Source organism: Chiloscyllium plagiosum, chromosome 26, assembly GCF_004010195.1.
Source record: "Chiloscyllium plagiosum isolate BGI_BamShark_2017 chromosome 26, ASM401019v2, whole genome shotgun sequence".
Lineage (NCBI taxonomy): Eukaryota > Metazoa > Chordata > Chondrichthyes > Orectolobiformes > Hemiscylliidae > Chiloscyllium > Chiloscyllium plagiosum.
Window position 1 is genome coordinate 39,292,325 of NC_057735.1, and position 26,579 is coordinate 39,318,903.

A 26,579-nucleotide genomic window follows, 5' to 3' on the forward strand; every position below is an offset into this window, starting at 1 on the left:
TGGTAGGTGGGTGGGGCTGGGAGTAGGTAGCTGGGAATGTGATAGATAGATGAAGGTGGGGGGTGATGGTGATAGGTTAGAGAGGAGGGTAGGAAGATGGACAGGTAGGACAGTTCAAGAAGGTGGTGCCGAGAAGAAGGGTTGGGTCTGGGAAAAGAGGGGGGGAGGGGAGATGAAGAAACTGGTGAAGTTGACATTGATCCCATGGGGTTGGAGGGTCCCAAGATGGAGGATGAGGCGTTCTTCCTCCAGGTGTCGGCTGGCGAGAATCTGGCAGTGGAGGAGGCCCAGGACTTGCATGTCCTTGGCAGAATGGGCGGAGGAGTAGAATTGTTTGGCCACAGTGTGGTGGAATTGATTAGTGTGTATATCCCAGTCCCACTCCCCTTCCCACTCCATCAATGACATGCAAGCCCTGGGCCTCCTTCACCACCAAAATCTAGCTACCCGACACATGGAGGAATGCCTCATCCTCCAGTTTGGGACCCTCCAACTCCGCAGGATCAATGTTGATTTCACCAGTTTCCTTATCTCCCCTCCCCCCACCTTATCCCGGATCCAACCCTCCAACTCAGCACCATCTTCTTGAACTGGCCTACCTGTTCATCTTCTTGCCCACCTTTCTGCTCCACTCTCCACTTATCGCCATCACCCCCAACCTTCATCTACCTATTGCATTCCTAGCTATCTTCCCCCAGCCCCACCTACCTCCCATTTATCCCTCAGCTTCCTTACCTACCACCTCCACACCCCACATTTCTGATGAAGAGCTTATGCTCAAAATGTCGACTCTCCTGCTCCTCGGATGCCACGTGACCAGCTGCGCTTTTCCAGCACCATACTTTTTGACTCTGATCTCCAGCATCTGCAGTCCTTACTTTCGCCCTGTCTCCTATGTAGTTTGATATTGTATTTTGTTTGATAATCCTCTTGGGAAGAACATTGGAACATTTTATTACTTCCAAGCATCAATATAAATATAGGCTGTTGTTACTTTGTTGTTGAAAGCACAAGATTTACTTTCTGAGATGATCTGGGGCATGTTGTCCCAGACCAGTTTGATTTGTGATACTTTATTTGATGCACTTTCCAGAACTTTGAAGTCTACAATGGATCAGATGATTCATGTCTGCCCCCTCCACAATCCTCCAGAGTAGGTATGTCGCTATGAATAAATCATCTATTTTTAAAAATGGTTATTTGAAACAGTGAAACTAACAAGAACATTTGATCTTGCTGTTTTCTAATACAAAGGAATCTAAAAAATGTTTTTAATCTGAAATATGACCAATTTTTAAAACAAATACATGGGGCTGAATTTTCACCAGGGAGGTGAGAAACAGGAGTTGGAACTGTTTTTGGGGTTTTGAACCCACTTTTGGTGTGAAACTGATTAAAGTCAACATTTTCAAGTGGGTGACCTCTTAGTTGCCATGGAAATGAATGGAGGCCCTGTCAGTTGAGATGGAGGGACAATCAGAGGACTACCAGCTTCAGAGATGCACTCAACTACGCAGGTAAGTGACCAGGAAGACTCTTCAGCCAAAAGTGACATCTTAACAACTTTTCAAAAACTTTAATTTAAAGAGAAGCCAGGTCAAGGTGGGGATTGTTGGGGTGGGAGATTCTTAGAGTCCCAGAGTCATACAGATGTAGAGCATGGAAATAGACTCTTTGGGCCAACTTGTCCATGCCGACCAGATATCCTAAACTAATTGAATCCCATTTGCCAGCAGTTGTCCCAAATCCCTCTAAACCCTTCCTATTCATACACCCATCCAGATATCTTTTAAATGTCGTAATTGTACCAGCATCCATCACTTCCTCTGGCAGCTCATTCCATACACGCACCACCCTCTGTATGAAAATTGTTCCATAGGTCCTTTTTAAATTTTTCCCCTAAACCTATGCCTTGTAGTTCTGGATTCCCCCACCTCAGGGAAAAAGAAACTTGTTTATTTACTCTATCCATTCCCCTCATGATTTTATAAGCCTCTATCAGGTTACTCTTCAGCCTCTGACTCTCCAGGGAAAACAGTCCCTCCATATAGTTCAACTCCTCCAATCCTGGCAACATCTTTGTAAATCTTTCCTGAACCCTTTCAAGTTTGACAACATCCTTAATAAGCCAAATTAGTTGTCTGTCTTGTGGGAGTGAGAAGCCTTCCCAGGACTTGAACCCACGTAGGCCTAAATAGTTAATATTGAGATCAGGATCAGGTAGCTAATGTAATCAGGAGCCTAGTGATGTTTGTATTCCATCCACCTCTGTTCCCAGCGAGGCCTGATCTACAACTCAGTGTCACATTATATGCTGTCTGCTTTCAACCAGAGGTAGTGCATAACTAAAGAGCATAGAATGGGGAACTTTGTTTTCTCTTCCTCTCAGTTTGCTAGTGCTTGGTAGCCAGAAAGCAGATACAGAGAAACCTTGATTATCCAAATGATTAAGGCAGGGAGTATTTTGTTTGGATAATCGAATGTTTGGATAATTGAATGACGGATAACACAGTTTAGCCAAGCATCAGGACTTTACGATCTTGTCCGGATAGTCTGAAATTCACATAATCGAATGCTGGATAATCGAGGTTCCTCTATATGGAAAGAAACATGGAAAGAAACATTTCTCTCCAATATGGAACTGTTACAAGGCAGGAGATAGTAGTAGAAGAACATGAAAACCTGCAAACAGGACAGAAACACGTCAAAAGGCCCTTTAACATGGCTCCACTCATTAAGTAATGACTAAAAATCCAATCAATTCCATTTTCTCACCATATTTTCATATCCCTTGACTCTCCTCATGACCAAAATATAGTTAATATCAATCTTGAATATACTCATCAAGAAAGCATCCAAACAGCCTTCTGAAGTCAGAGCTTCAAAGATTCACAATCTGTTTAGTGAAAAAGCTCATCTAAGTCCTAAATGATTGATCTCTTATCCTGAAACTGTAAGGCATAGTCAGGGTCAACATCCCCCTGGCCTGTCAAATCCTATATATTTCAGTGAGATTGTTTCTTATCCACGATATCTCAGATAGGCATAGTCTACTCAGTTTCTCTTTATGAGATGGTGCTTTGATCCAGGTATAAATCCAGCAAAGCAAATATTGTCTTTCCTTAGGTACATTGACCAAAACTGTACACAGTATTTGAGGTATGATCTCAATAAGTCATGTGTAAATTCAGTGAGAGTTCTTTGCTATTATTTTGCAGCTCCCTGCAATAAAGAACAATGTGCTGTTGTCTTGCTAATTGCTTACTGCATCTGCAACCGATATCTGTAACCATTAACCTTCCATGATTTGTGTGCAAGGAAATTAATAATCCCCCAAAACCCATTATTTATTTGTTTCTGATGTTTACCTCCTTTTGCTTTGCTCTTATCGTCATGTCCCCACGTTGTGTTCCACTTCTCTACCAATTATTTAACTAATACTGCTTTCACTTCCTCTTAGCACGTAGCTGCTGAATTTCAGTGAGTTCTTCCTAGCAATGTTCTCTGCACTAGTGTTTAGTGACTAGGTGGCTAAAAAGCGCTGATACTTCAGCATGTGTTTTAGCTTATTAATATGGACCAAGTGCAGTGAAATGGAGTTAGCATGGACTGACATTTTTGGTCTGCATGGACCAGTTTGGGCCAAAGGGCCTGTCTTTGCGCTGTAGGACTCTATGACTCTAATTGGATCCTTCCCTCTGAGTCTGAAGGCATAAACTCACTCCAATGACTTGAATGCAAAGCCAAGGTTGCTCCAACAATGTGGGACAGGAGTGCTACACTGTTGGAGACTCTGTCTTTTGATGAAACTTTAAAATGAGGCTCTGTCTGCCTCATGGATAAATGTGAAAAATCCTATGGCACTACTTTGAAGAAAAATTGGAGTGTTATTGCTGATTTATCCAGTTTTTATCGCTCAATCAGCATCGCACAAACAGATAATCTGCCTATTATTACATTGCTGTTTGTGGGAGCTGACCATGCTGTCACATTTCCTGCAGTACACCAGAGAGTACATTTCAGAAGTATTTTATTGGGCATAAAGTGTTATGGGAGGTCCTGAAGACATGAAAGGCACTGAATTCATGCAAGTCCATCTTCCTTTAATGAACAGGCGCCTGTCTGGTCCTGGAACATTACTCTGGGACAGAACATCTTCTTCCTATAGCGATAACATTATTGTACTTACACTTCTCCTGGCTGAGTTACAGGAGGCTAAAGTTCCCCAGTGACTTTATTCTCTGTAAACGTTTCACTTTCCAGTTCCATTTTAATGAATAGCACAACTTGTCTGTGCTTTCATTTCAATAGTTAACGTTTGCCTTTGACACTCTCTTCTGCGTGTGATTCTATTGACAGTTAGTCAGATCCTCAAGTCCTGAACTTTGGTTTGATTTATGTTGTGCTCATTTAGGTAATGAGATGTCAGCATGGTGAATGTGACATTTCCAGTTCATTGACTAATCTAGTGACAGCAACTAGCACTCCTAGATCAGATACAACATGCTTAGATGCAGTTTAAAGCTCCTTTTACTCAATCCTGTATTTATTTCAACCTACAAAGCGCAGGAGAACTGATCAGTCACACATAAAAGGCTGTGACAATGTCTTGCATTTTTAAAAAAGAATTACGCTGATTTGAGAAACCAAGTGCAGCACTAACTGAACATTACAGTGAATATAATTATGACCACTACCTGAGGGTAACTACATCTGTTAATTTGTTTAATTATAGTGGAATTCAAGAGTTTGGGTCAGATATTGGGGATCCCAATTAAGTTTGTTTCCTGGTAAACTCCAATGGCCTGGCCTATGATACACAGAATAAAAAACTACAATTGAAATGCCACAGAAGATAATAGATTGAATTCTAGCCAACCCTAATAATCCTTATTTTGCTTTCCAAAATTCCATTAACCAAGCAATGAGAAATAAAATATATTATACAAAGCCCATAGTTGTAAAGCGTACTTGAGCAAACAGTTCACATCCGCTTTCCCAATCATACCACTTGCATGGTATATACTAAAATAGATTTCTAATCACACCTGACGTTTGTGGTTAGAGCAAGTTTTGAATGTGTGGCAAATATCGTGTATGATACATTGCAAAGAGACATACTTGATGACAGCAGGAATCCTCTAATGCTACGAGGCAGGGATAACCTTTTGGCTTGGATTATGGTATACGTGTCCTCAATAAATGATGTGAATGAGAAAGTGAAGTTGATAGAAAACCAATCACTGCTCTTTCCTATCACTATGGCTTAATATTCTTACTTCATTCTCCTGTCTCTTATCTTTGTCCCAGGGTTTGATTCACTTGATCTTTCCTCATGAGACCTGCTCATTTTCTTCTTGATTTGATACACTGCTCTCTTCTACCTCACTTTCAATCAGCAAGCTCTAATTGAAGCAAACCATGAATTAAATCTCTTGATATGCAAGTATTGACATTGTGTATAACATAGCTTTAAAGTGCATAATAATAGTGTTAAAGAGTAGTTAATGATGGTCAAAGATTAATAAATAGTGAAAATGTTTAACAGCTAGATTACTTTACTGTGCAATATTTTGACATTTAAATTACAAAGTAAGGACAAGTAGAGTAATTGAGTTAAAAAGTCATATGTCAAAGAAGAGACCCTTCGGCTCATCGAGTCTGTGTTAGCCCATCTATGCTAATCTCACATTCCAGCACTTGGCCATGAATATTATGACATTTCACACATTCATCCTTAAAATTAGTATTAGAATTAGAATTAGATTTTATTGTAAAGTGTACTCAAGTACAGAAGAATAGGAGTAAAGTGAAAAGCTTACAATATCACCTCTCATGGCGCCATCTTAAGGTACAAAGTACCTCGGTACAAATCTTAGTTACAAAAAGAGGAATAAAGAAGAAAAGAAGATGCATTACCTTACAATGATCCATAGGATAAATTAGAAATAAGACCTTGTTAAAAGGACAAACATCACAGTCGGATAAACAGACTACAGCAGCTTTCAGATTTTGGCCTGAATGGCCTTGCAAGCCACTGACCGCTCACTCTGGACCCCAGTCCAACAACTGTCTCCACTCAACTCCATACCTCCAGTCCACTCCACTCCAGCTCTCAGCTTCTCCACATCACTCCATGCCTCCAGCCCACTCCACTCCAGCTCTCAGCTTCTCCACATCACTCCATGCCTCCAGCCCACTCCACTCCGGCTCTCAGCTTCTCCACATCACTCCATGCCTCCAGTCCACTTTGCTTCAGCTCTTAGCTGCTTCAAGCTAAGTTTTCTTACAAACAAAAAACTTTAAAATCTTAGAAAAGGAAAGAAAGCAAAATGGAAAAATAAAGATTGGAGGTGTAGTAGACAGTGAAGAGGGTGACTTCAGGTTACAACAGGATCTGGACCAGATGGGCCAATGGGCTGAGAAGTGGGAGATGGAGTTTAATACAGATAAATGTGAGGTGCTGAATTTTGGGAAAGCAAATCTTAGCAGGACTTATACACTTAATGGTAAGGTCCTAGGGAGTGTTGCTGAACAAAGAGACCTTGGAGTGCAGGTTCATAGCTCCTTGAAAGTGGAGCCGCAGGTAGATAGGATAAGGAAGAAGGCGTTTGGTATGCTTTCCTTTATTGGTCAGAGTATTGAGTACAGGAGTTGGGAGGTCATGTTGCGGCTGTACAGGACATTGGTTAGGCCACTGTTGGAATATTGTGTGCAATTCTGGTCTCCTTCCTATCGGAAAGATGTTGTGAAACTTGAAAGGGTTCAGAAAAGATTTACAAGGATGTTGCCAGGGTTGGAGGATCTGAGCTACAGGGAGAGGCTGAACAGGCTGGGGCTGTTTTCCCTGGAGCGTCGGAGGCTGAGGAGTGACCTTATAGAGATTTACAAAATTATGAGGGGCATGGATAGGGTAAATAGGCAAAGTCTTTTCCCTGGGGTTGGGGAGTCCAGAACTAAAGGGCATAGGTTTAGGGTGAGAGGGGAAAGATATAAAAGAGACCTAAGGTGCAACTTTTTCACGCAGAGGGTGGTACGTGTATGGAATGAGCTGCCAGTGGAAGTGGTGGAGACTGGTACAAATGCAACATTTAAAAGACATTTGGATGGATATATGAATAGGAAGGGTTTGGAGGGATATGGGCCGGGTGCTGGCAGGTGGAACTAGACTGGGTTGGGATATCTGGTCGGCATGGACAGGTTGGACCGAAGGGTCTGTTTCCATGCTGTACATCTCTATGGCTCTATGACTCTAAGAAAAAAGCAAACAGATGGACGAGCACCGGGCTGAGGAGCCCGAATGCTGCCTCGTCTGCATCCCAAGTATCTTTTAAAGCTTATGAAGTTTCCCACTCATCCTCACCCCCATCCTCTAAGTCAATGCATTCCAGATTCCCAACACATTCTGAGTGAAATATCTTTTTCCTCAAATCTCCACTAAGTATCTTACCCTACACTTTAAAACTATGCCCCCTTGTCATTGACCCTTTAACTAAGGGGAACAACTGCTTCCTATTCACCCCATCCATGTCCCTCATAATCTTATACACCTCATTCAGGTCCTCTCTCAGCCTGCTCTGCTGTGAAGAAAACAACCCAAGCTTCTCCAGCCTCTCTTCATAAAGAAACTGCATCATCCCAAACAACATGTGGTGAATCTCCCCTGCACCCTCTCCAGTGTGATCCACCCTTCCTATAGCAAAATGACCAGAACTGTACAGTACTCCAACTGTGGCCTAAACAAAATTCTGTACAGCACCAACCTAACCTGCCTGTTCTTGTAATCTATGCCACGGCTGATAAAAGCAAGTCATAGAGATGTACAGCAAGGAAACAGACCCTTCGGTCCAACCTCTCCATGCTGACCAGATATCCCAACCCAATCTAGTCCCATCTGCCTACACCCGGCCCATAACCACCCCATTAACCTGTCCTGCTGACTTCATGCCCCTGTGGAAAAGCACCTGAAGATCATTGTGTTCCTCTGAGCTTCCTAGTGATCTATCATTCATTGAGTATTCCCTTGTCTTATTATTTCTTCCAAACAGCATCAGCTAGTACCTTTCACGTATAAGCTCCATCTGCCACTAATCTGCCCATTTAAGCACCTTGTCAATATACTCCAATAACCTAAGACTTTCTTCCTCACTATTAACAACATGGCCAATCTTCATATCATTTGCAACTGTACTTACGACCCTCCTCCATATTTTTATCTCCATCATTTATGTATATCAACAGCAATAATGGACCCAGCACAGAGCCCTGTGGTATAACCCCTGGAGACACCTGCCTCCAGTCACACAAACAACGTTCGAACACCACCCACTGTCTCCTACCACTCAGCTAATGTTGGATCCAATTTGCCAAGTCTACCAAAACCTCCAATACCTTCATTACTTCTCAAATCACTCAAGTACCTCCCAGTCCCTCTTCCTGAATTCTGTATCTACATCTTCTTTCTCCAGAGTGAAGACAGATGTGAAGTACTTGTTTAACACATTATCAATGTCCTCCCCTTCCATGCAAAAGCTCCTCTCTTGGTGCCTGATGGGCCCTACTCCTTTCCTGTTTACCCTCTTTAATATACTTATCGAATACCTTGGGATTCTCCCTGATATTACCCAACAGTACCCCTTCTTTACTCTCCTACTTGCTTGCTTAAGTTTCCCCTGCACTTGCCATACGTCACTAGGTCTTTGTCGATTTGCTCCCTTTTGTAGTTGCTAAAATCTGTTTCCTTTTTATCAAATCCTGAATATATCTGGGCTTATGGCTCCCACATTTCACCCTAAAGGGGAAATGTTGGGCCTGAACTCTCCCCATTTCCTTTTTGAACAATCCTCCTTCCTCCAATCTGTTCTGCTGTAGATTTTCCCAAATGTAGCTGTTCATAAACAGGCAGAAAACTAGCCACCAGGATACATGAACATCAGCTGTTCACTGTTTATGAAAGCATTTGAGAAGGTCCATCATGGTAAGGCTGGTCCAGATTATTAAGTCACCTAGAATTCATGGCCAGTTGACAAGGTGGATACAAAATTATCTTGGTCAAGACAAGGTGTGGCTATGGAAGAGTGATTTTTCTGACTGGAGTTGAGTAACCAGTGGTGTTCCTTAAGGATCAGCACTGGAACCTCTGTTGTTTGTAATATCTAAACCTCACAGCAAGTCTCATTTACCTGTTCATCTATCACATCTTGTGCTCACTCAGCTTCTAGCCTTTTAACAGTCTCATCCTGGTTTTAAAATCCCTCCAAAGCTTCACTCTCTATATTTCTCTAACCTCCTCCCACCACTTAACCCTGCAAGATATCTGTTATTCATCAATAATAGCTTTACACGTGTTTCAAATTTTAATTACTTTATCATCAGTGTCTGTGCATCAGTTGCATAGGCCCAAAGCTCTGGAATTCTCTACCTGAAACATGCTGTTTCTAGCTCCATCCTAATATGTCTTTTTATGGCCTGGTGTCAAATCTAGTTTTGATAACAACTCTGCAAAGCACTTTGGAACATTTTACTCCATGAAAGGTACTTTATAAAATATAAGTCGTTGTTTCAAGCCTACAGGGGAGCTTTATTTTCTGGCTTTTCAAATGGGAAGCTGGAGGTGAGTATGGGAATAAATTCTCTGTGTAAAAAAGCCCTAAACTCATATATGGTATCACACAGGAAATCTTTCTATTTGATTTTGGGTTGTAATGGCGACCACAGAAACTTCAAAACATTTTCATACCACTTCTTAAACCTCAGTGAGCCATAATTAGTGTTGAAATACAGAAATTAATGATGCTGTTGAGATATAAGACACTTTGTCCTTTCTAATTTCGCTGCTCAGTATAATAGTGAATGTGGTAACCCGGTGAAATAGACAGAGCTGATTATCAGTGATGTACAAAAAATTGCCAATTAATCAGTTTACACCAATATTCATTTAGTAACCAGCAAAGTATTTATTACTGGTCTTCCATTACAATATTTGACCTTGTTTCTCATTCAGTATTCTTCTAATAAAAAATAAAATATTACAAAATCAGGTAATAAAGTTATATATTAATCTTTGATAGATATGAATTATTCTTTGAATTGCATATGCATTTTAAAGCTTTGTTATGCAGTGGCACCAATTGACTTTACATAGACTTATTCAATTGTCTTTTGCATCATAATTATGATTCAATGACCTGAGTCCCAAGCTGCTTTGAAGCCAGCTTCTCATACCTGTTTCATGCTTTCATGTTTCGGTCTGTCAAATTGCTGAAAATGTTATTTCTAAGCAATGTCACTCTTGGCAGATTACCAAAAAAAACCCTAAAGGCTAAAGAGTTAGGCAATTCTGTTTTTTTAATTAGGAACTAGATTCAGCTGTCCACCCAGATTGCTATGTAGGTCATGACTGATTCCTATTGTCATTAACTGCAAACTTCATTCAAGCGCTGATACGAAGCTAAGATCTGCTGGGTTATGGATGATTCACCTTTTACTAAAGCAGGGATTCCCATGGGGCATTGTTAAACATCGAAATGTAAGTTAAATTTCATGAGCAGCAGACAGCCAATTCATTGCTAACATTTGAAAAATTAATCATAGTCTCTGATTGTCAGAATGTTTTGATTTTGAATTCACAATGCAAGTGATTTTAATCTATTCAATGTGATTTTCCTTATGAGACAGGCTATGACATTTCTTGCCTAACTGTGCTCCATGTAACTCCACACCCAGATTGCACAACACACAACCCAAGTAGCAATTACATTGCATGGATGTAAATTATGTTGCAAGACAAACCTATTAAGTGCAGTCAGTAGGCCAGTACCCGAGCGGAGTTAAAAAAAATCCCCAGCCCAAAATTTAAAAGACAACTAATGGCATGAGATAATGATGTCTTGTAGATTCCACAATTTAGAATTAAATACATGAGGATTAGAAAAAATGCTAGAACTGCATGCTTTGTCTGATAGTGTTCCCAGGACTAGCTCATACTTCTCCTAAGGATTCTTAAACTATTTGTGGGCACTTTGAAAAGATCCTATATAGAAGTCCAAAATATAAATTCAAATTTTCTCCTCTCTTGTACTGAAAGCATTTCTCATGGTAGTGTATGGTTTTCAGGGCTCCACTAGTCAATTGCATCTTGCCCAAGTGAATTTTCTTCCTGTAGAAGCTCAGGCAGTGAATATCAACGGGGTACTCACTGATGATCATCATATCTGAACTCACACTTGTCCTGGCTGACATGCGCACATACAATTTTTAGTAGAAAGCACTGGGTAGTCATAGAGTGATAGAGATATACAGCACAGAAATAGGCCCTTTGGTTCAACTAATCCATGCTGATCAGATATCCTATATAAATCTAGTCCCATTTGCCTGCACTTGGCCCTGATCCCTCCAAATCCTTCCTATTCATGTACACATCCAGATGCCTTTCAAATGTTGCAATTGTACCAGCCTCCGCCACTTCTTCTAGCAGCTCATTTCATACATGTACCATGTCCCATATGAAAATGTTTTCTCTTAGGTCCCTTATATATCTATCCTGTCTCACCTTAAACCTATGCCCTCTGGTTTGGACTCCCCCACCCCAGGGGAAAGACCTTGCCTATTTATCCTATCCGTGCCCCTCATGATTTTATAAATCTCTATAAGATCACTCCCAAGCCTTCAACACTCCAGGAAAAATAGCCCCTGCCTATTCAACCTCTCCCTATAGCTCAAGCACTCCAACCCTGGCTACATCCCCAGAAATCTTTCCTGAACCCTTTCTAGTTCCTATTAGAGGGAGACCAGAACTGCATGCAATACTCCAAAAGTGGCCTAACCAATGTCCTGTAGAGTCACAACATGACCTCTAAACTCCTACACTCAATGCACTGACCAAAAACGGCAAACATACCAAACTCTGTCTTCACTATCTTGTCTACCTGCAACTCCACTGTCAAGGAACTATGAACCTCCACTCGAAGTGTCTTTATTCAGCAACACTCCCTAGCACCTTACCATTAAGTGTATAAGTCCTGTCCTGATTTGTCTTTCCAAAATGCAGCACCTCACATTTATCTAAATTAAACTCCATCTGCCACTCCTCAGCCCATTGGCCTATCTGTTGTGCTCGGAGGTAATCTTCTTCATTGGTCACTACACCTCCAATAGTGAATTAAGAGCTGAAGCTCTAGTGGTTATTTTTCTCTTTCTCTGGTGAAGGAGCACTGATGATATTAGAGTAACCGCTCCACTGACAGATCACTGACTGAATACAGTCGTAAATCCTCCTAACCCAGATGACTAAATACCATAACAAGCACTGGCTTTACCCACTGTGCCATCAGGAAAGATAACAATGCTTTCCTCAACAAGAGACCTGCAATGTTATTGTATTGTATCAGTTGATATTGACTCAGCCTCTATGCAATTGATAGTGATAATAGGCTTTGGAAACACCTAGCAATCATTTCAAAAACAATGGGAGAAGAAATCTAATGTTTCCTCTTCTATTCCCTTTGAGCAACACCTTATAATTTTCCTGTAAAATATACACATTCCTTTGGCAATTTAACTGACAAAAGGTAAAATTGCTAGTCATCCGCCAACTCAGACTCAAGAAATTTACATAACAGATACATTCCTTTAAGGGGATATCCTCTTTAACTATAAAGGTTCATACAGGGTAATATTAAAAAACCTTTTATTAAATCATTATGCAATACAATTAATCATCGTAAACTACTTGTGCACTCAGTTCATTTTACCATCTTCCTACATCATTACTGAGCTGGCAGGAAATAAAAGATTCCATCGAGCATTGACAGCTATTGAATTATGTGGGAATTTTAGTCTTTGCATAACCTTTTGCAGTGAGGTGTAATATGTGATGAATTACAACGTAAACCTGTTTAATGCTTCAGCAGCTTTATTCTTCTTGGACTAAATGTAAAAATATCCAGGGCAAAGTGACCACAAATGTTCACTCTTTTTGTCTGACTTGGACATGCTGTTTTTCACGGGCTCCTGCACCTGTGGACTTCAGACACATTTAAGAGCCCAAAGAGCAGAAAGGAGATTTGACTTTCTGACAGCACATGGTACCACGTTATCTCTGCTGTAATCTTACTAAAGAAATAAAGAGCCTGTATTTGTATGACACATTTTACATATTCAACACCCCAAGACTCCTTACAACTAATTAAGTATATTTCTGAAGTGTAGTCACTGTTACAGCAAACATGGCAGCCAAAATGTAACTTGTCCAAATTAGAATGGTCAGATCATCTGCTTTTTCTTAGTGATGTAGGTTAAGGGATAGATCTTGGACAAAACACTGGGGAGAATTGCCCTGCTCATCTTTGAAGCTGTGTCACAGGATCTTCAATATACATCTGAGAGCTGATAGGTCTTTGGTTGAATGACCTACTGAAAAGACAGCACCTCCAGCCGTGTCACACTCCAATGAAGTGTCAGCTTGGATTGAATTTGAACTCATGACTTTTTGTTTCAGAGGGGAGAGTGCTACCAATGAAGTTATAGCTGACACAACTAATGTGCAATATTTAAGCAAATATTTGACCCTTACTCTCGATACTCAATACTGAAATACAACTAGTTGTTGTTTAAGTCCTTTTTTTATAGAATTAATGTGGTTTTAAAATCTCTCAAATTGATATTGCCCACTGCCCGTGCATATACATGCGCACACGCACGTGCACAGAAAAACATACACATACACAATGTGCGCACATAAATAAAAATATACACAAAACACACAGATATGCAAAAACATACCTGCACAGACACACATATACAAATACACTCTCATTAAGTGAAATTGTTCAGTTTGTGGAAGGCTTTCATATCTGTTTGCCTTATCAGGGAGAACAGGTATATTTATTTTGATCATAGTTTGGATTAAAAGGGTTATTCCAGAAGAAATAATTTAGGGCCAATTAAAGGCTAAACACTAATGAGTTGGGTGATGAGTGCCTGAATCTGAACTATATGCATAGAATGATAATCAATTGACAGAGCAGGAACAGGCCAAACTGATATATATTAATGTTTATGTTTCATATTAGCTTTCTCTCATCTGAATTCCTCTGAACACAATCACCTCTTTAGCCACTAGTACCAATTTGCTGTCATCAGCTTCTGGAACCTGACTTCTGCCACTGGTGCAGCACGGTGGCTCAGTGGTTAGCACTATTGCCTCACAGCACCAGGGACCCAGGTTTGATTCCAACCTTAGGTGACTGTCTGTGTGGAGTTTGCACATTCTACCTTTGTCTGTATGGGTTTCCTCCCACAATCCAAAGATGTGTAGATTAGGTGAGTTGGCCATGCTAAATTGCCCATGGTGTTCAGGGGTGTGTAGGTTAGGTGCAATAGTCAGGGGTAAATATAGGGTAGGGGAATGGGTTTAGGTGGGTTACTCTTTGGAGGGTCAGTGTGGACTTGTTGGGCTGAAGGGCCTGTTTCCACACTATAGGGATTCTATGATCTCTTCACTAAATCATATTTGTACATAAAGTTACTCATTAATAAGTTTACAGATGTTGGACTCATCAAGAACTTGACTGTCTGTAGTGTATATTACATGACCGAACACATAGAAAACTACAATGGCCATGATGGTGACAGCAATGAAAACAAACAGATATGAGAAGATAGTGTCAGAAATCAAGTTCCAGAAGCTGGTGACAGCAAATTAGTACTGACGGCTGCAGTGATGATAGCAGTTGTGATATAAACTTTTCACTATGTTCATTGAGTATATGTGACAATAAAGGCTATTCTATTCTATTACTGACCTGTCTGAGTGACAGTTGACGTGTTTAATTAGTGAGTAAGACTGAAGACAATGACAGTATTGAAGGAAGGAACATTTCTGAGTTCTCGCTCTCTCTCTATCCCTCTTTGTGCACCCCCACCCCCACTCAGTGGTTAGCATTGCTGCCTCACAACGGCAGGGTTCAATTCCTGCTTCAGGCAACTGTCTGTGTGGAGGTTGCACTTTCTCCCCATGTCTGCGTGGGTTTCCTCTGGGTGCTCCGGTTAACTCCCACAATCCAAAGATGTGCAGGTCAGGTGAATTGGCCATGCTAAATTGCCCATAGTGTTAGGCGCATTAGTCAGGGTTATATATAGGGCGAGCGAATGGGTCTGGATGGATTACTCTTCAGAGAATCGGTGTGGACTTGTTGGGCTGAAGGACCTGTTTCTATACTGGAGGGAATCTAATCTAATCTAATCGCACACACACACTAAAAGATTGTGATGGTATGGTGGCAGAAAAGAACACTGGAGAACAAAACCATTTTTGACTTGTTTGCCATCATCAGTTGATTCTGCTATCTTGATTCTTGCAAATGGCAAAAATAAAGAAAAAAGAGGCACATGATGTAACAACTCTCTTTTTAATTAAATGTCACCTACAGGCACAAACCTATTAATTTTAAAGCAATAACTTATAAAGTTACAAACAGAGAAAAAGGCAAGTAAACTAATAAGCAGATAAACAGTACAGGTGGTCCCCAATTAATGAACATCTGACTTCTGAATGCTCATATGAATGAAATAGGTCCCATATTATTCTTTATTTTAAGAATTTGATGTGTGAACCTTCTATTGTACTTACAAATGGCTATTTTATATTGTGCTATATTGTGTTCTGATTTGCGTACTAATTGACTGAGAAATGTACTCAGGAACAGAGCCTGTTCTTACCTTGGGATTGCCTGTACACTGAAACAAAAATCTGTACTTGCAACTTTTAAACAAGCATGATCAGAATGGAAAGTAAACCTTAGAACATGGATTAGTATTCCAGTGACATTTTGTTCAAATTTCAATTATTCGAAAAGAATCTACACTTCATTGATCAACTAGTAAAGAAAGACAGGCTGCCAAATTTCTTATTCCTTTGGGGAATGAAGCATTAAGATGAATAAGACTCTTTAGCATTTTCAGTTGATTACACAAATCCATACTAGATTTTCCAAGTTCTCAAAAACCGGGTGGAAATATTGATCAATCCATTGCCTATTTTTAAAGCAAAGAACATGACTTCACCAATGCTAACCCAGCCAAAAGGATGATGGAGCTCGCCATTACCTCTATACTTACCAAATCTTTCTGAAAGGCATTTCTGGACAAACCTAAAGGTTATACCATTCGCAGATTGCTAGAAGAAGGATGAATGTTTGATGCAAGTTGTAGCTGGATAATAACCTCTATAGATGCTTGACTCTGTAACATCACTTGCAATTACCAATAGAGTCAACAAAATATCCAAATCGTCTGTGAGATATCCAAAATATGTTCCTCAAGAGGACATTGGGCCAGAATATACAAAGAGTCCAAGAGTTCTGAGATTATCAAAGTGCAATGTAATTCTCAGCCTCATAATGTGCAGAAGGACTAACCAATGAACAATGGCAAAGATGTTTCCAAACTCCCATTTATGGCACATATGCACTTCAATGAAGTGCAAGAAATAACAGGAATGTTACATTCTGCAGACTCCAGTACACGCGGTTAATTTGAAATAATGCATGTATACTGTCAGAAATGTTGAAACTTTTATTTCCATCCAAGAGATATTCGCCAAATGGAATGGACAATATGTGCTGTATGCCAAGTCTCATACTAGTGCAAATTCAAATTTCATTCTTTTACGCATCTTACATGTGATGTACTCAGGACACTGACACAAACAGGTGCAGTCCATATATGATAAGCTAACTGCTTACACTGGGTCTGACATCCCAGGCATTGGGGTTATCCATCTTAAATTTAAAACAGCTTCTCAGGATGGACATCTGAAAGCTTTTACATCATTGAGGCAATGGGACCTACTATCATTGGTGCACCAGCATGAATAGATCTCCTAAATATTATGACCTGCCAGATGATCAAAATTTCCATTCAAATAGCAGAGATTCTAGACTGTGGTATCAAGTCCATTCAAAATTGTTATCCATTCAAATCTATCTCATTAGAAATAAATGCAGCCAGAAAGGTCTCAGAGCATATTAGCTACAGAATGACGAGTATATTGCATTTATTTCCAAAGTCCTCATGACAGCTCAGGCAAAGTATTCTAATGTAGAAAGGGAAACACTTGCTCTAGTTTTCAGATTATAAAGATTCTATATGTAGCTATTCAGTAAGAATTCTGTTGTTCCTACAAAGCACAGAGGTTGGAAAGGATCTGTGAAAAGCATCTCACAAGAGCCCCTTCAGCAAAGCAACACCTACTTGTGAAAGAACAAGGGTTCCGTTTTGAAATATGAAACAAACCAGGCTCACACACGGCTATTCCTAGTTCTCACACACTTCCAAAATCTGTTAAGAAAGATATTGCTCTGGACTTACTCTGGGATAATGTTGAATCCTGGTTCAATGATGGTCTCCCCATCAATCTCATTCATTTTAGTCATAGCCAAATAAAGTCAATCCAGAAAATTATATCTGATAATGTCAAGCTGCAATTGCTCAATAAAGTTATCATTAGCAGGTGGCCTGACGGGGCTCATGTGGTGCAATGGTAATATCCCTACCTCTGAAGTAGGTGGCCTGGGTCAAGTCACCATCAACCTATCCGTTCCACCCTCCTCTCTGGCCCATCACCATCACCCCCACCTTCATCTCCCTGTTGCACTCTCAGCTACCTTCCCCCCGAATTCCAACCCCTCCTATTTACCTCTCAGCTCCCTTGGCCCAAAAGCCTCATTCCTGATGAAGGGCTGAATCCAGAAACGCCAATTCTCTTGCTCCTCGGATACTGCCTGACCAGCTGTGCTTTTCCAGCACCATACTCTCAACTCTGGGTTCAAGTCCCACTTGTTCTAAAGGTGCATAACAATGTCTCTGAACTTTCGTAAATTTTCAGCATGTGGCTTGGCTAGGTTCTTGTAATGCAATGGTAATGTCTCTTCCTCTGAACCAGGATGCCCAGGTTCAGAGGAAGGGTCCTGCTGTAGAAGTGTGCAATATCCAATATGATCAGGTTGATTAAAAAATTATCTCTGGGTGGCCTCAACTCAGCCAACGAGTCCCTCCCTGGGCAAACATATTGTTACTGGACAATCAAATTCAAACTTTCTAGGAATGTGATTTTCAAAGGAAAGCATATAATCATTACATAAGCTCTACATAATAACAGAGGCCAAATGGCTGCAGAAAAAAAAACCCAAGGACGTGACATTCAAATCTATCTACTGACTTCATATCAGTGAGGACATGGACCAAGTGATCAAGTCAATGAAACGTGTCAACTTCGTGAACCCCAATAATCGAGATAACGTCTCATTTCTTACAAAACTTTTCTGATCCATGGTGCAAATCCATAACTGATACTTTCAAAGTCCAAGGAGACAACTGCATTCTGATGGCTAATTATTTCACTAAATTCCATTTTGTGAGACAGATCAACGAAACCACCAGTGTAACCATCATATCCAGTATGTTTGATGTTCCTCAACAGGTTTTTTTACAAAATTTACTCATTATTTGTGGGCATCCCTGGCTAGGCCAGAATTTATTGTTCATCTTTAATTACCCATAGGGTATCTAAGTGTCAACGACATCATTGTGAGTCTGGAGTCACATGTAGCCTAGACCAAGTAAGGACTGTAGAATTCCTTCTCTAAAGGATATTAGTGAATCAACTGTATCTTTACGACAGTTGACAGTGGTTGCATCATCATCAGTAAGCTAGCGTTCAAATTTTTTTTTTAGTTCTTTTTTTTATAATTTAACCCCCCACTACCAGCAACCCCTGTTTATTTTATTTTTTTTTTGGTCGACACCGCGTGCTACCCTCGTATTTATTTATTTATTTATTTATTTCCCCAGCACCCATGGTGTGTGTGTGCAGGTGTGAGACACAGTGAAAGACACAAAGTGCACGAATCTTTATTCAATTTCCACCACCAGGAAGATAGGAAAACACCCGGGTGGCCAGTGACAAACACTGCCCTTCACATCAAAGGGCAGTGCTGTGTGATCAAAACAATAAAGGGGAGGGTAGGGACTAAATCAAAATAGAGTTGGAGGGAGAAATGATGCACTCCACTCCCTGCGGCGCCCACCTCTCCCTGAACAACTCCAGGGTGTTGGTCGACGCCGCGTGCTCCTTCTCCAAGGACACCCGGGCTCTAACGTAACCGCGGAAGAGGGGCAGGCAGTCGGCCCTAACGACCCCCTCCACGGCCCTCTGCCTGGACCTGTTTATGGCCGGTTTGGCCAGGCCCAGGAGCAGACCCACGAGGAGGTCTTCAGTCCTGCCCTCCTTCCTCCGTACCGGGTGCCGAAAGATCAGGAGCGTGGGACTGAAGTGCAGCCAAAAACAGAGGAGAAGGTTTTTAAGGAAATCAAAAAGGGAGTGCAAACGCCCACACCCAATATATACATGGTCCACGGACTCCACAGCGCCACAGAACAAGCAGTTGGGCTGGGAGTCCGTGAACCACCGCAATCTGCGGTTGCAGGGGACTGCTGTGTGCAGCACCCTCCACCCCAGATCCTCGAGAGAAAGGGGGAGGACTCCCACATAGAGAGCCGTCCACTGGGGATCCCCACCACCCGGTGAAGCTAGCTTTTAAATACAGATTTTACTGAATTAGAGTTTCACCATCTGCCATGATAGGAATTGAAGCCAGAGTATTAATCTTGGTTTCTCCTTGGTATTACTATGATACTGCCAACTTCCTTAAATACCCATTGTGTTTGACAATAGTCTGCAGTATGCTAGTTGACCCTCCCAAGCTATGTGTGGGAAGTGATGTATCAACACATTACCTCTTCTCCTCACTATGCTCAATTTCATAGAATTATAGACTCCCTACAGTGTGGAAACAGGCCCTTTGGCCCAACAAGTCCATACCAATCCTCCAAAGAGAATCCCACCCAAACCCATTCCCCTACCTTACTCTCTGCATTTACCCCTGATTAATGCACCTAACATACACACCCCTGAACACTATTGGGCAATTTAGCATGGCCAATTTACCTAACCTGCATATCTTTGAATTGTGGGAGGAAACTGGAGCACCTGGAGGAAACCCACGCAGACACGGGGAGAATGTGCAAATTCCACACAGGCAGTCGCTTGAGGCTGGAATCAAATCTGGGTCCCTGGCACTGAGAGGCAGCTAACCACTGAGCCACTGTCCCATTGAGTATGCTATTCATGTGGTGAAATCCACAATCATTAGATTCAGAGCTATTTGCCAAGATTTTCAGATATCCATGAAAGACTTGCATGCTCCTACTCAAGACATTGAATTAACATCACCAGCAGCTCTCATATTTGGAACACAGATAACACCCAACTGTATGTATATGATTCATTGTTGGAAAGAAGGAAGAAGATGGTGTAAGTGTATGAGCCTGCAAACAATTATCCCAACTTGAACCAGAGCAAAGCATAATTTTGAAATCTTATTTTAAGTACATGGATCAATGGAAACAGTGTTGTATGCTGCCCAGGTCACTCAACTTTATCACAAATTATCACATTATGAAACAGGTTATACGTGGCCAACCTGTAAGATGTATGGACAAAGTAAAAAATCACACAATACTGCGTTGTAATCCAACAGATTTATTTGAAACCGCAAGCTTTTGGAGCCCTCCCACTCCTTCCTCAGGCAGTTAGTCAGAGAGCTTACATCAGACACAGAATTTATAATAAAAGATCAAAGGGTCATACAACTTATGCAAATGTGTTGAACAAACCTAAATGGCTATTAAGTCTTTAATCAAAATGGAGGTGCGGGTTCCCATTGATTAATATGTAAACCCCTGCCCCAAGATAGCTTCAGGTTTTATCAGAGTAAAGGTGACACCTGAGGTCAGACAATGCATTTTCAGTGTCAGGCCATGTTTCAAGTCTCATCCTGGAGCCAGACTGGTTTTATTTCCAAAGTATGAATTTATAAAATGCCACATTGACTGACTGTCTACAGATTGTGTGCTTTTTGAACAAAATAGAATGTATCTGCAAATTCAAATCTGCAAATGCAATTTCATCCCATAGATTTATATGTGCGTGTACGTGTTTGTTGAGGGAGAGAGAGTGCTTGTGTGAGAGAGTTTGTGTATGTATGAGTGTGTGCGTGTGTGTGTTTATGCGTGCGTGCTCTTGAGAGAGGAGTGTGTGTGTGTGTGCTTGAGAGACCTGAACCTCCATTCTAACTGATTAAAGACTTAATAGCCATCTAGGTTTGTTCAACACATTTGCATAAGTTGTGTGACCATTTAATCTTTTACTATAAATTCTATGTCTGATGTATTCTCTGTCACTAGCTGCCTGAGGAAGGAGCAGGGTTGGGGGGGGGGGGGGCGTCCGAAACCTTGCAGTTTCAAATAAACCTATTGGATTATAACCCAGTGCCATGCGATTTTTGATTTTAACCTACATGATGATTATTCTGTTATTGAAAGTATATCACAAGACAACAACCGGACATCCATTAAGCGTGAAACATGTGTCCACATCAACAGGTAACACACCACAGAGTGAAGCTACATAACCAAATTGAGATAATGATATAAGAACTAGATCTAATTACATTGTCCATGTGTCAAAACATTATTCCCAGGTAAAGATGGTGTACTGATGTGTATCCTCATGTCAGAATAAGTTTTCTATTCTTCAAAGAGAAACAGGAGATTGTTGTATTATTGCACAGATCTCAGACAGTATACCTTTAAGGCAGCTTTTTGGCATAATAAAATGACACTCAGTACAAGAGATCTCCATCTTACTCTCTGTACTTTCAGTCAGCAGTTAAGCCATCAGTCAGCAGCCTGCTGGTAAACCTTTAAGTCAGCCAGTGAACCATGTATGCAATATAATAGTAACCTAAGTAGGAATATAGCACAAACCATATATGCAAGTCATATTAGTGTGTTACTATTAGTTGTTAATAAGTTTCAAAGATATCTGAATTCAGTAAGACTCTTTATGTTATGTGGGCTAACCTTGATCGCAACAAATCATTTCAGAGCACTGACCCAACATAATAAAATAAGGAATTGCATTTTCAGAGCACTATTTATGACTTCAGGACCTCCCGAAACACTTCCCAGCCAACAAAATACTTATTGAAGTAGAAAATTATGTTGGCATTATTTTTATTCGAATATGCATCCGTCTGAAAATCATTATCTCCAGGCTTCAATGATACAGATACTTCCAAATATGGTTTTCCTGTTCCAAATTAGTGTCAACATACACTTGACCAGGACAAAAGGTTTAGTGGCTACTGATAGAAGCAACAAGATTAGATAACCTACAGTGTGGAAACAGGCCCTTCAGCCCAACAAGTCCACACTGACCCTCTGAAGAGCAACCTTCCCAGACCCATTCCCCTACACCAAACACTACGTGCAATTTAGCATGGCCAATTCATCTAACCTGCACATCTTTTGGACTGTGGGAGGAAACCCACAGACATGAGGAGAACGTGCAAACTCCACACAGACAGTTGCCTGAGGAAGGAACTGAACCTGAGTCCCTAGCACTGTGAGGTAGCAGTGCTAACCACTGTGCCATCGTGCTGCCCAGATGTTCATTGAGTTCAAATCTGGGAGACAACTGATGAACATGCTGCCTTATGGTTTAAGAAAAAGAATGAACTCTGTCCCCTTAACTAAATTACGTGGTGTTGATTTTACAATATGGAATGATTCAAAGTCTTTTTAAAATTTTTTTTAGGCTCTTCACCTATGTTTTGAGATATTTAGATCTGTGGTTACATCGACTTATAATTAGATGCATTGATTCATGGTGATTAAACGTGCCAACTTTCATATGTAACTCATTTAATCACACAGTTTTGCCTCATGATTTGGAGATTGTGCTCAATGCTCTAAATGCTTAGAAATGAGGTCTCTGACTTTGAGCAATTGAATGAAACTAACTTACGGTAGTGTTATGTAGAATTCTGCGATTTTTCCAGTGTAGTTAATGCTGTTTTTGAAATTTTGCTTTCATTAATTTTTGAATTAACTTTCATAACCTGATGACTATATCCTCAATTACTGAGGTCTGAGTCAGGAGTAACTGCATTTCATGCCACTGATAGTTCTTTTAATGTGTGCAAGGGTATTTATGAACTTTGCTCATGATTATTTTATCCATCTCTATCAGAATTCATGTTGATGCTGTTCACAGTGACATTCTTGATTTTAGTGCAATCTTACCCTGCCCCACTACTGAAACCTCTAACTATTTCTCACTTGATGTCCAAGCTTATACTTTGTCTGTTTTATAAAGTTGAACTAAAAGGTTTTTTAAAGAAGTGACAAATATTGAGTCAATAACAGAAGAAATCATTGTAATTAAATAATCATTTGACTCTCCTGACTTTGCTTCTTCACTAAACACAGCATAAGTTTACAAAATGAGGAAGATATTCCTTTATCTCTGCTCGTGTAAGATTAGAGAATGCCTTTAACGTTCAAGGAAGATAAAATTCTGTTTCTTAAGAAAATGCCTTTTTTGGCTATTACAGTTTAGAGATTAGCCTTCCGGTGTTCAGAATTCATTGTTCCAGAAAAAATGCCATGACATAGTTATTCAGTGATAAAGCAGACAAGATTTAACCAGGCCGTGCAATCTTTGGTCAAGCATTTCCATGGCATTTAGCAGCACAATGATATAATTTGTTTCAGAAAAAGTCCTTGCACTGCAAAATAAAATGTGTTTTTTTTGTATCTTACATTTTCATCAGCAAAAAAGAATGCAAGCCTTTTCTGTGTAGTCCTTTGAAATGGACACACTTTAACCCAAGCAATTCTAACTTGAAGTGTATTGTGTTAAATATCAAAGCTCAAACTGATTGTTTCTCAAATAATGAAATACCTCACAGTATAACTGAGTGACAGCAATTTGCATTCATCTAATGTCAGTTAAAACCTCCTAAGATGCTTCACTGGAGTGTTATTAAATACAGTTTAACACTGGAGAGCAAGTTTTAATTGAGATTGATTATTATTTTTCCTACGTAAATCACAGCCTTGGTTTCTGTGGGTTGCTGTTGGACCAATAGAAGTTGTTTGCAGGGTTTACTGCACCAATGGATAGTCATCAAGCTGTTGCAGGATTTAAAGGAGTGAACTGCAGGGGTCAGTCCTCTAATCACTTAATCCAATCCTGGGCAAATAATGGAAAATAAAATCCCCACAGTAATACACAGCCACTATGTGCAGCCAAAGCTATGGTCTTTTAGATGCAACACATTGAGATCAAACTCAGAGCGACAGACCACCTTTCAATAGCATTATTACAGTCTCAGATGTACTACCTTCAGTCACTGTGATCCACAGTAATATCCATAATCTTTAAAAGGGTACCAAGTTTCAGCTGGCTTTTATTGAGAAAATATAATTGACATAGTTTTTAATCTGTTTCCAAAGGGCATCAGGCAACAGCTGGACATTAGCTCCAGGAAAAATCCACCCTTGCAATTCTTGTATAAATATTACCCTTCCTTTTAAGTGTAGATTTTCTCTATAATCGTTTTAGAGCTAGGAGGATGGGAGCAGTTCTAATTAAGCAGTAATTAAGGGAGTAATTTCCATGTTCGCAAGGGCAATCAGTAACCACATGCCTTCTTTGGGCGTTGTGAGGTTTTGATAATAGTTACACATTCATTGGGAGATTTTAATAATGGTTAGACATTAGTGGCTGTGGTATAATGGAGGCTGTTGTATATTGCAGCTGTACAGCTGACTGTGGTGTACAGAGACAATGATGTTTTAGAGGCTACAATTTATTGAGACTGCCTTATATTAGTGTCTATAACAGAGGCTGTGATAAATCTGACTATACAGTATCTGGCTGTGTGTATCTGACTATGGTGTATCTTGTAGTGTTTCTTGCTATGGCATATCTAATTGAAGCATATCCAGTTGCGTTATATCTAACTGTGATATATCTGGTTGTGTCAATCTGGTTATGGTAAATCTGGCTATGGTATGTCTGCCCGTGGACTATCTGGCTGTGGAGTACCTGACAATGGTTATCTGGGTGTGGTATATCTAGCTGTTGAGTATCTGACTATGCATCTGCCTATGGTATATCTTGAGGTGTTTCAGGCTTTGGTATGTCCCACTGTAGTATGTCTGGTCATGATGTGGTGTGTGGCTGTTGTGTATCTAGCTGAGATGTAATTAGCTGTGCTATGTGTGACTGTGGACTATCTAGTTGAGGTGTATCTAGTTGAGATGTATCTTCTGAGATGCATCTGACGATGGTATCTGTCTGTGTTGTATCTGGTTGTGGTATATCTGGTTGTGATATATCACCAGATCACAAGATAATCCTTCCAGAATTTGCCAATGTCCTGAATTCAATCTTAAGTTTATACTATATTTTACAAAATAAAGTAATTGCCCAGGTATACTTTGCCATGCACTTACCTCTTTATAATATCACCCTTGAGACCTCTCCTTTTAATACTGAAGAGCCCATCCAATCAGATTTCATCAAACATTGCTTTAATATTTGAGAGCAAAATTGTGGTTATTCTCTGCACTATCTGCCATGTGTGACAAGCTCACTTGTAGTTTAGCAGTTGCAGTGGACACAGTCCATAAGGTTTAATCACATCAGAACATCTTACTGCTTGATCACAGCTTCCTCAGTCTGTGTTCTACAGTTTTGCCTAAATGGTTTCTATTTGGGAGTTGCTGTTTTGTCACATTTGGACGCATTGACTGTCAGTTATTTTTCAACTTTATTCTTAGTTATTTCTGTCATCTCTCTATTCTGTTATCTATGATAGATGACTTGTATGGAGCATGTTTCTTCTTTGCAATATCTTATACCGCATTCCACTTCATCCAGGTACACAGACCATCAAACATTAATGTAATGGTACAAAAAGCAATCGATAAAGCTCATGTAATCTTAGCCATATTACCAAAGGCTGAATTACAAAGGACATGAAGTTATTCTCAGTTGTATGGAGCCTTGCTCAGGCCCTACCTCCACTATTACTATCAGTTTTGGGCAACACATTGGAAGACCATAAGATCAGAAATAGAAGAGGTATTGAATTTGGAGAGAGTGAAGTACAGATTTGTCAAAAGGTTAAAATTAAATGGTTCTCTAATAAGGTTAGGTTATAATTGGTTTTAATTCCCTCAATTAAAAGGTTGAGGAGTTGTTTGGTCAAGGTGTTTAAAATGATAAAGTAATTCAAAAGGATATACATATATGGAGAAACTATTTCCTCTATTTAAAAAAAAATCAAAAAGATGACAACATATCTTAAAACTAGTGAGGCCTTTTAGGAGTGAAATCAGTAGGAGTATTTCAAGATTGAGACTCTGAAGGGAGATTACAGAGAGGTAGAATTTTAAAAAGGAGGTCCTCAAGGGTAGTAATATCTGGATTACTCCCAGGGCTACGAGCTAGTGAGGGCAGGAATAGGAGGACAGAGCAGATGAATGCATGGCTGAGGAGCTGGTGTATGGGAGAAGGATTCACATTTTTGGATCATTGGAATCTCTTTTGGGGTAGAAGTGACCTGTACAAGAAGGACGGATTGCACCTAAATTGGAAGGGG

General features: G+C 40.3%; 1 protein-coding gene across 3 annotated transcripts in view; it reads left to right on the forward strand.

The window, feature by feature from the left end:
* Positions 1-26,579, forward strand: part of LOC122563270 (SAM pointed domain-containing Ets transcription factor) — a 92,789-nt gene that overhangs the window by 9,851 nt on the left and 56,359 nt on the right. Inside the window, exon 1 of one of the 3 annotated variants that reach the window (XM_043716945.1) lies at positions 10,434-10,528. The exons of the other annotated variants lie outside the window; for them this stretch is intronic. The gene's annotated coding sequence lies outside the window, so the exon portion shown is untranslated. Of the gene's footprint in view, positions 1-10,433; positions 10,529-26,579 lie in introns of those variants that run through there. 3 annotated transcript variants of the gene reach the window in all.